General features: G+C 34.8%; 1 protein-coding gene across 13 annotated transcripts in view; it reads left to right on the plus strand.

Annotated features, from left to right (window-relative positions):
- The window catches only part of PTPRD (protein tyrosine phosphatase, receptor type D), a 2156277-nt gene that overhangs the window by 824881 nt on the left and 1319787 nt on the right, over positions 1-11609 (plus strand). For all 13 annotated transcript variants that reach the window (XM_023508432.1, XM_023508444.1, XM_012813956.2 and 10 more), the window contains one exon: positions 9152-9190. The gene's annotated coding sequence lies outside the window, so the exon portion shown is untranslated. The remainder of the gene's footprint in view (positions 1-9151; positions 9191-11609) is intronic.

The raw sequence follows: 11609 nt of genomic DNA on the forward strand, positions 1-11609 counted from the left end.
TTTTTAGCCAAAGATCATGAAGGAAGGTAGGTCCAGCCAAAACAATTTGGGTGGGGATCTGAGTAAGGAGATGGAAAATGAACAGGGTGATGTTTTCCAAATTCCAGTTTCACCTTCTTGTCATTTTGGTGGAAGAAAGAGAAAGGGAGTCATCTTTTCCCTACTCCCCTCTTCAGGGGGGAATGAAGACTTCATTTTACTTCTAGGAAACAGCTTACAGAAAACTGGTCAGAAGTACTGAATTCATCCTTGTCAATAAGTTTATATTTAGCATCACACGAGACCTTTAAGGATACTTTGTTCTCAAGTTGCATCTAAGGAATAGCCACATGATCTATTTCATATTAAAATTATAGCTCAAGGAAAAGTACAAGTGTGTCTGGTGCTTTAAAAAATATCTGAGTGTTAGTTTAAGTTTCCTTTCTTCTAGTTATTTTACATATATATTGACTTTTAAGGAAGGCAAGCATGAATCAAAAGTTTATTTAGGAGGAGAACAATAGGTTTACAGCCTAAGGAAGGTTACAAAGCCAGATATGTTTACCATAGACAGGGAATGGGCCTCCATTCCCAGGACCAATAAACAAAGAAGGTATCTAGATGATTTTTTAAATTAAGTTATTTTTCCATATTCTAAATACTTGACCAATCCAATTTTCTTTAGAGATTATAAGGATAGCGTCTTCATAATTCAGTAGCTGCTTGATTGTTAAATGTTTAAGAGATTGAGTAACTCCCCCAAGGTTTCTAGTTGGTTGGTTGAATCAGAGACTTTGCAGGTTAATTCTGTTTCCTGTTTGTGTAGCCAGTGGGCGTCATAGTCCTTTTCAACGTACTGACCTTAGATGAGGGAAACTATGGTTATCTCACAAGATTTCCTATATGCCTCATAGTAGTTATGTTGCTAAAACTTGCTTTATTATTATTTTTTTTTACTTATTTATATATTTAGCACCTACTGAAATAGATCATTTGTTACTTTTCTTGTTTTTTTTTTTTTTTTTTTTTTTTATTGCCATAGGGTCTATCTCTGTTGCCTGGGCTAGACTGCTATGGCATCATCATAGCTCACTGAAACCACTAACTCCCACGCTCAAGGCATCTTCCTGTCTTACCCTACCGAATAGCTTGGAATATAGGCATGTAAAACCACACCTGGCTAATTTTTCTATTTTCCTCTTCTTCTTCATTTTTTTTTTTTTTTTTTGAGAGTTGAAGTCTCACTGTGTTGCTCTGGCTGGGCTCAAATTCCTGACCTCAGTGATCCTCTCCCCTCAGCCTTCCAAAGTACTAGGGTTAGAGGCATAGGCCAGTGTACCCACCCAATTGTTGGTTATGTATGGTCACTATTACTGCAAGGAGTAGCGATGAGAGAGAAAGAATGTGCATATATATATTAAGAAATAAAAATACATATATTAAAATATGTATACCTACACCTATTTCTCTAACAGCTTATATTTGGTAATTTTGGATAAAAACTCAAGATGTGTTTGAGCTCTGAACAGAAGTCAACAAACCCATTCTTAATTTTATGTAGGACAAATTTATCCAGTTAGAAAAATCCTCATATGTATATTTAGTGATTGATATTTTTGGTACAAAGAAGTAAGATTTGAGGTCTAGGGCCGCAAATGTGGTGTTTTCCTCTCTTTCAGTTAAAGATCATTCCTTTGGGAAAAGAGGAGGACATGGACCGTGCATAGCTGGCTATACAGATAGTGTCAAGGAATAGATCGTGGTCTATGGTACCAGAAAATGGGCCCTCAGGAAGGTCAGACACTATGTTATCTAAACATAGTGAGCCCTCACTTGGGTACACGTACTGTCCTATATTTCTTTATGGGGGTAACATTTAAATTTTATGATAATCCTGAGTTAGGTATTTATAGCTAGGCATTAAGATTTCCTACATATAGATGAGGAAACTGAAGGTTAGGGAAATTATATAAATTAACGAAACTCAAAAGCAGTAAAGTCAGAACACAAACTCAGCTACTTCCTCTGAAGGATCTGAAATATGCATTTGGCAAGTGATTTTCCATTCACATAAAACTGTTTTATTTACTAAGACATTCACTTTTTTTATCCATACTTATTAATTTTGCAAACACCCCCTGAGAGTACATTGATCATGATCCTTTGCAGGGGGAATGGAAAGTCAAAATAAAGATATGTGGGAACAGAGGGTTCCCAAACATTTAACTGAAAGGAAAAGATAAATTATTTAGCTAAACATATAAAAATGGGAATCATTTGGGTGCCCGTAACTTAATGGTTAGGGTGCTGGCCACATGTTCAAGGGTTGGTAGGTTCGAACCTGGCCAAAGCCTGCTAAACAAACAAACAAAATAAAATAGTTAGTTGTTGTGGCGAGTGCCTATAGTACCAGCTACTGGGATGGCTGAAGCAAGAGAATTGCTTGGGCCCAAGAGTTTGAAGTTGCTGTGAGATATGATGTCATGACACTCTACTGAGGGTAGAACAAAGCTGCTTGAAAAAGGGATTTGTTCTGTGAAATTTGGATTTCGTCCGTGGGCTACACTTAGGGATCTGAGGACCATAGACATTTGAAAATAAATATTCTGTAATTGCCTATATTGTTGTAGATACATAAATTACTTTAAATGTGTTGATCATCTTTTTGTTCTTTCAAATAATAGAAGATGTGTATTGTAACATCTAACCATACTTTAATGTTTGTCTCTTTTTTCCTGTAAGCTCCATGAATTTTCTAATATATCTTAGGCTATTCTTCTACATAACTCAATAGCATTCTTACTGACCAAAAACAGTCAAGCTGAGAGTGAAACCAAAGACTCAATACCATTCACAGTAGCTACAAAGAAAATAAAATACCTAGAAATATATTTAACCAAGGAGGTGAAAGATCTCTACAAAGAGAACTAGGATATTCTGAGGGGTGAAAAAAAAAAAAAACATGACACAAATAAATGGAAAAACCTATCATGCTTGTGGATCACTGAAATAAACCTTGTTAAAATAGCTATAGTACCCAAAGTGATTTATAGATTCCATATAATCCCTGTCAAAATATCAATGTCTGTTTCACATAAAATAATTTTATGTTTCATTTAGAACTAGAAAGGAGCCCCAATAGCCAAAACAATCTTAAGCAAAAAGATCAAATCTAGAATCATCACCTTATTAGGTGTCAAACTATACTACAAGGCTACAGTAACCAAAATAGCACGGTATTAGCACAAACATAGAGGCATAGACCAATGGAAGAGAACAGAGACCCCAGATATGAGACCCTCTACCTGTAGACAACTGATCCAGCAAAACAAACAACATACACTGGGGAAAAGAAGCCACATTCAATAAATGGTGCTGAGAAAATTAAATGTTGGTCATATCTGTTTCTATCTCAAGCCTCAGGCTCTAGCCACACAGAATGTGTGGCCATTTATGTTACTGCATATGCCTCTTTCTTGTTTGGAAAATGTATTCACACTCCATTTAAAGCCTTCTTTGAATCTCCATGGAGGAGCTGGTAGTTTCCACTTGTGAGAACATAGATATTATAGTTATTTTAATATGTATTTATTTCTACAAAAAATTTGCTCTTTTCTTTTTGAAAAATCAATGAAAATACTGGTTCAATGCTATTAATTTCAAACAAAATCAACCTAGAAACAAAACTATTACTATAGATAAAATGGAAATACTTTATAAGATGATAATTTCCACTGAATAAATAGATATAAAAATCGTAATTTTTTGTATGCATGTATTTTAGGACAATAGAGTACAATGTTTTTGCTACATTGATACCTTGTATAATACATTCTGTCTTTATTAACATAGCCTAAGATATATAAGAAAACTCATGGAGCTTAAAGGAAAAAAGAGACAAACATTAAAGTATGGTTGGATATTACAATACACATCTTCTATTATTTGAAAGAACAAAAAGATGATCAACACATTTAAAGTAATTTATGTGTCTAAAACAATACAGGCAATTACAGAATATTTATTTTCAAATGTCTATGGCCCTCCAGATCCCTAAGTGTAGCCCATAGACGAAGTCCAAATTTCACAGAACAAATCCCTTTTTTAAGCAGCTTTGTTCTTTAAAATTTAGGTTTAGTCAGAAGACTGCACTGAATGATTTAGAAGGCCACACGTGGCTCCAAAGCCATGGGTTCCTCATCCCTGGTAACATAAAAATTGACCCAATGAGGAATCATAAAGCAAGTTTCAGAACATAGAGCAGTGATTCTCAACCTGTGTGTCATGGTCATGAGAGGATCTTTGGTGTGCTGAGAAAATTTTTAAAAATCATTAAATTATTTTTTAAAAGTTCACAGCACAGTAAGTATATTCCTTTTTTATTTTTATTTTTTTGAGCAACATAATTTGTGTGTACTGTGGAAGTTTAATTATAGGTTCAAGTGTGCTGTGAGATAAAAAGGTTGAAAAACCCTGACATAGAGTATTGACATAAGATAGAGTATATACTTTGTGCACACATTGATTTGAGCTAGAAAAATCTTCAGATATGAGGAAATTCAGAATAGAAAAATACACATTTTTGAATAACTTGAGTTAAAATATGACTTGAAATATTTAGAGATAAATACAAATTAAAATGCTGTGTTCCATGATTAAAGACATTGTTAATAATGAAAACTGTATTTTAAGTATACATATCAGAAAGTAAAAAGGAAGAAAATCAATATATGTCTGTCACAAAATATTAGGGAGAAAACATCATGTTTGTATCAGCTATGAAAGAAGAGAACTATTAAATATCAGAAGGTAATATAGTGAAAAATACCATGTATTATACTTTGTATAATAGAGAGGATCTACATCAGCACAATCGCTCATTTGAATAAAGTGATAAAGTGGTCTATACTGATGCAACTAATTAAGTAAAAAAAGAGAGGAATTAAGAATAATTAATGTCAGGATTGAAAAGTTAAGTCTGCCAATCCTAAAGACATTGAAAAGATATTGAGAGGATGTTAGAGATCACTTTTTAAAAACGTTAAAATTTGAATACAATAAATTTTTAGAAAAATGTAATTTAAGGGTGATAAATGAAAGAAAACATACATAATTATATAATTATTAAAATAATGTAATGAATAATAAAAACCATTATAATTGACACTCTCAGTAAATACATATAGAAGTATCCTTTCTCATTATGGTAAAAAAAAAATTCTACTGATCCCTACAACAAATATCACAATTATTCCTCTGGAGATCAAACAGGGTCACTCAGTACCACCACTTATATTCAGTATTGTCCTGATCATCTAGATGGGTAAAATAATACCAGATATAGGTGCACTTGCGTGTACACACATACGTGCTTACCTACATACATACACAAACATAGGTATAGATATAAACAGAAATTTTTAAGTTCAAATATTTGAATGGAATATATAACGGTCATTATCGCATATAACATGAATATAGATAATAAATTTAAAAGAAAATACAGTTGAGTTATTTTAATGGGGTCATTATGAAAGTTTTGAGATGCATAAAAATCAAGAAATGTAAAATCGCCTTAGATGGAATCAAATGAAGTCTTCCCAGTAAGAACCATAAACTGAGCAAGTTGAAACTTGCACAGGTGAATCAGAAAGGACAGTGTCAACTGTATTTCTTGAAAATGAAATAATGGACCATAACACAGTCTGTCTCAAGACTTTCCTATGACTTATGTATATGGTTTTTACAAGATTACTTGGTACGCAGTCAAGGATTGAGAAACAAATTTTTATAATACATAACCAACAAAATACTCAAACTAGAAAACATAAAGAACTTCTACAAATTAGTAAGAAAAGAAAACTCACAGCCCACATCACAAAAGTCCCAAGGCTGCAGATGCCTGCATGGATATAGAAAGAAGGGAACACTTTTGCACTGCTGGTGGGTTGCAAACAAATACAACTTCTATGGAAGGAAATATGGAACATTCTCAAAGAACTAAAAATAGACCTTCCATTTGGTCCTGCAATCCCATTACTAGGTATCTACTGAAAAGAAAAGAAAGAAAAAAAAAGAAAAACTCATTTTACCACAAGGACATTTGAATAGAATGTTTATTGCACTCAATTCAAAATCGCCAAGATGTGGAAGCAACCCAGGTGCTCACCCAGGAATGGATTAACTAGCTATGAAATATGTATACCATGGAATACTATTCAGCCACATAAAAGGATGGAGATTTTACATCTTTTGTATTTGCCTGGATGGAGTTGAAACACATTCTTCTTAGTGAAGAATTACAAGAATGGAAAAGCAAGTATTACATATACTCAATACTAATTATGAAACCAATGCATAAACAACTAATGACTAAAAGAAAGAAGAGCACGGGTACATTCAAGTGAGGGAGAGGGAGGAGGAGAACAAGGGAAGGAAGAAGGTGGATAGGAAGGTTTTTACCTAATGTATGTGATGTAAGAGTATACAGCATACCCCCTGCACAGAGGGCTCAATTACAACTTGAACTTTACCTTAGAAAGGAAAGCAATGTAACCCAGACATTTGTACCTTCGTGTTAACCTAAGATTTTAAAAAATATTGAAAAGAACCTTGAATATATAAATGTGACTGATAATACATGGAAATTCACTAAAACATATTTTTAATCAAAGACATGTGAATTAAAAGTACAATAATATTTCACTACACAGTGAGGTGATGGTTAAATTAAGCAAAATATGAATAATTTCTGATAAGATTGTACAATGATGGCAATGCTCACACACTGTTTGAATTATTCACCAAAGTAGAATGTAGGCACATTTTCTGACTTAGTAATTATACTCCTTGTATTATATTTAATATTTAATACATACATAAAAGTACACAATATGTACTTATAATACATATATAAAAGTATTCTTATTGTAGAATGATTTATAATAACTCATAAGTGGAAATAATCTGCATATCTGCAAATAATGGATTTAATATATAAATTGTGGAATTTTCGTCTAATGCAGTACTTAACACAGTTACAAGCACCAAGATGAATGAAGTTAAGATGTTAAGGGAAAGAAAGTAGGCACGGAAGAATATATAGAATACGGTTACAGTGACATAAAGTTTGAAACTAAAGTAACATAAAACTACAGACTGACAAAATCTGGAAACATCAACATATGTATAATTAATAGTTTATTGAGGTTACAGTACACAGTATATTCAATACCATTACATGATGCATTCAAAGGATTGTCCCTCTCTGGCTCCACGTAATCAGTATGCCATACCAAATTGTGATAAACATGTGAAATTAATGCAGCTACAAGTCCCTGAAAATGCATCTGCATATTTTCATACATTCTGCGACAGAACAAGCCATAGGATTCTCTGGTTTAACCACGTGCAAGTTCTTGCTCTGGGTAGCCATTAGGTGATGTTTCACTTTGTGGTGATTTTTGCACTTACATGCATTTGTACTTTGGCAAGATTCTTTTGCAGTTTATATAAATAACTTAAAAACATAATAATAAAATACACCAGATATTCTCTATGGCCATCACAAGCAGAACTGAGATCCAGGCGCAGAGGCCTCCAGGGTGTAGATCTACTTTATGCCTTTGAATCTGCGCTAGGGAATTAAAGAAGTTGCTTCACAGTATAGCAAGATCTCTATCACTTGCTCTTCACATGGGAAACAGGTTTTTTTTAAAATTGTTATTTCTTTAATGATGCATGTTTTTCAGAAGTTAACTATGGATTTTCTCAAATGATTCTAGGCTCTAGTTAATGTTCTAGGCTCTAGTTAAGGAGGTATTTCTTTTTTTTAACATGTTAGAAACAGGATCTTACTTTGCTGCCCAGGCTGCAATACAATGGCATCAGTATAGCTCACTGTGCCCTTGATCTCCTGGGCTCTAGCAATACTCCTACCACAGCCTCCTGAATAGCTGGGACTACTAACATTCCCTATCATCCCCAGCTAATTTTTCTTATATTTTCATATAGACTCAATCTTGCTATATTGCCTAGACTGATCTGAAACTCCTGGCCATCAGCCATCCTCCTGCTCAGCCTCCCAAAGTGCTGGGATTATAGGCATGAGCCACCACCATCAGATTAGAGGAGTTTCCGTGGCTTAACTTCGGGTGATTTGTTACAATTTAGTAGGGGTCCAATGTTATGGAGATGAATCTAGCCAGATAGAAATAGCCAAATTTAAATTTCCCAACAATAAGATGCGGACACATACTCATATACACACATAAACCCACACACAACAGTGTTAATTCCCTTTCACATTTATTGTGTTCTCCGTTCTCTTTGAAAGAAAGATACATGTTTTAATACTCATACCATATGTAATTTCAAACTTGATCCCCGAGGCAAAAGGAAAGGGCTGCTATCAAATGTCTTAAAAATAATCTCCTTTATTTTATAATAATAATGGTTAGAGGTTCAATATTTCTACTCAAACACAGAGGCAGGCAGGCGTATTTGCTGAAGTCCTCACAATGTTTGCCGTCGCCTTTACAGAAGACAACATTTATAAAACCTTTACATCCCAGGCAGGTGTGGGGTCTTCCCCTGAGAATTTGTACTGTTCAGATACTGCTTTCCATTTGAACTTCAAATACCTTTAAAAAATAGGTGCTGCATTTTCATATCATTTAAAAATGAGAAGCCTTTTATTTTTGTCATGATAATATGGATTTACTTTTCAAAATGGATCAAAGTCAAAACTAATTACTGTCTGATAGTCACAAAGATCTGAAAATAGGACAAGTTTTTTTTAAATGGGCCTGCTTTTCCCAAAAGAAAATTAAATATATATCTTAAATATTAAGTAATTTTGAATACATTTAATAAGATTCTTCTTTGAGAACTTTGAGGATTAACTGAATTATTATAGTCATTTTGAGTAACTGGAAAACTGTTTCCGAGAGCTAGACTATTTCCTTTGGTTGTTTGTTTTTATGACACAATATGAGGTTTAATAAATACTTTAATTAAAAAAAAAGTATGTTATCTAGAAACATTAATTCCTCAAGTATTTTTTCAATATGCATTATGTTTAGAGGCAATAATACTGTAGAATTATAACTTTTTATTGTCCATTTTTTTAACCAGAAAACTAAAACCTCTGTTTTCTGTTTTGCTTGGACAGGCTTGGACTCCTGGATCATCCGGTGACTTCAAAAACCTGGTGAGATCCCTTTTTCTGTGGGACTTTCAGCTTTCTGATATTTTTATTACCCTTGCTACTAATCTTGGGAAGAGGTTTTTCTTCCTATATCAAGCTTAATTTTTATTTTAAAAAAATTCCCCCTTCATTTCCATTCTCTGAGTTAGAATCTCATAAAGCCAGTTGAAAAGGGTCAATTATATCTTAACCTGTGTCTCCTGATCTGGTAAGTAAGGTTTTTTTGAGATTCAATGTCAGGAATCTGGAGCACATTCTGAACGACAGTATCATTTTTTAAGAAAACAAAACATCGTCCTGAAAAGAGTCTTCAATAGGAAAGAAGATTATGCAGGTAAAAGGCAGAAAGCACCAATCTGAAAAATTTCTTTTAAAATGGATCAAATACAAAAGCAAGTTGAAAACCACAGAGGAGCTGATGAGGAGGTTATTATAGTTATTCCGACATTGAGCACTGACACTAGAGTTCATGTATTACACAGCTAGAAACCCAGTGAAGGCACTGTTCCTCTCCACATGGAAACTCTTAACGTTCTCATAGTGTTTGCCTGCCACGTATCTTATAGGTCTGGTAAAGATTGCTTAATAAAAAAAAAAAAAATGGTTAAGATAGAAGATTTTCTGTGAAGTGTATTTTTTCCAATTGGTGCCTTTGTGATCATGTTTGACCACACCCAGTTTTTTGTTTTTTTTTCCTGTCCAGATATCATTGACATATTGCTCACATTCAAATTCATGCATTGGGGGGAGCCTACCATGTTCTGAATCTAAGCAAAATTATAAAATATATTTTATCTATTATTTTCTCTTATTGATTATCCTAAAGAGACATCTACTTTAGAGTTCTGTATAGTCTGGGATCCCTACTTTTATGGCTGGGTGACTGTTTCTGTATACAGAACCAAGAGTAGTAATATGAACTCTGAGTGAGTGGGTAGCAGGTAAACCCTCTCACACCCATTTTCCAGTGTTGACTGCGTACTGCTGGGTTAGGGTGGGAGAGTGATGTGAGGTCAGTCTCTCCTTGTGCTGTCCATTATCTTTCCCTCGCAAATGCTTCTCAGTGTTTCTCAACTAATATGAGTATCTTATGCCCATCTGACTCCCATGCTGCTTCTGTCTTTCCACTCCATACCTCCCATGGAACAGTAACACTCAGAATTACAGCACACAAAAGATCTCATAACTACTGACAGCCATCGGCCCTGCCCTGTTCCTTCAGTGTTTGTGTTGAGTCTCTCTTTTCCACATCAGTGCAAACATATATCTTGTTGGGGTCTGAAACCTCCTGAAATAATCCATTTAGCATGCTTTACCTCTACTTTATTTCCTGGGTTTGAGTCCTGTGAGCAAGTGAAGACTAAGTCACACTAAAATACTGTTAGCACTTTACCCAGCTTGTGGTGACGGCGAGCGGCTTTCTCTTGTGCTGAATAGTTCAGCCCTTCATCACACAGACTTCTGCTGGGTATGAGCACAATTTTGCATTACCTTCGGATGGGTTACATAGGAATTTCTCCCAAACAGAGACATGTCAATTCACAGTGATGAATTTAGTGCTCCATGTTTATCTGTAAATAGGAACAACAGAAACTTGAAGTTACATTTTCCTTAATGACTTTTTAAAGTCCTGATCAAATTCCTAGCCACCTTTCATCCTTACGATGAGGGTCAGTCTCTCTTTTCTCTCAGCTCTTTCTGCAAATGAAAGCTTTGCTTAAGCCTTCATTGAGAGAACTGGAAATAATAGTAGCATATAATAGACATTTTATAGAAATTTATAAAGTAGAGGATCAGAGCCTGTGGCTCAAGTGGCTAAGGCACCAGCCACATACACCTAAGGTGGCGGGTTCGAATCCAGTCCAGGCCTGCCAAACAACAACAATGATGGCTGCCACCAAAAAATAGCCAGGAGTTGTGGTGGGTGCCTGTGGTCCTAGCTACTTGGGAGGCTGAGGCAGGAGACTCGCTTGAGCCCAGGAGTTGGAGGTTGCTATAAGCTGTGATGCCACAGCACTCTACCAAGGGGGACAGCTTGAGGCTCTGTCAAAAAAAAAAATTTATAAAGTAGAAATATAATAGAAGTTTGTATATGACATTTTGTATCCCCAATTTCATCATAACGAATCTTAGCATTCCTGTGTATTTTTCTATCCTGAACTTTTTTTAGCTGTGCAAGTTGGGTCTGGATCCTGTGACTGTCCTTTCCCTTAAATTTCACTTTCTTCATTAAATTGTCAGTGTGCTCTTCCTGTTCCAGATTTGCACAATGATACTCTGAGTCATCTTCTACTTTATTACATTTCTAATTCTCTATTTTATGAAAATGACAGAATATCAATTCTAAGGTAATGCCTGTGGCTCAAAGGAGTAGGGCGCTGGCCCATATACTGGAGGTGGCGGGTTCAAACATGACCCTGGC

This window comes from Otolemur garnettii, unplaced genomic scaffold, assembly GCF_000181295.1.
Source record: "Otolemur garnettii isolate 467f Iridium unplaced genomic scaffold, OtoGar3 scaffold00006, whole genome shotgun sequence".
Lineage (NCBI taxonomy): Eukaryota > Metazoa > Chordata > Mammalia > Primates > Galagidae > Otolemur > Otolemur garnettii.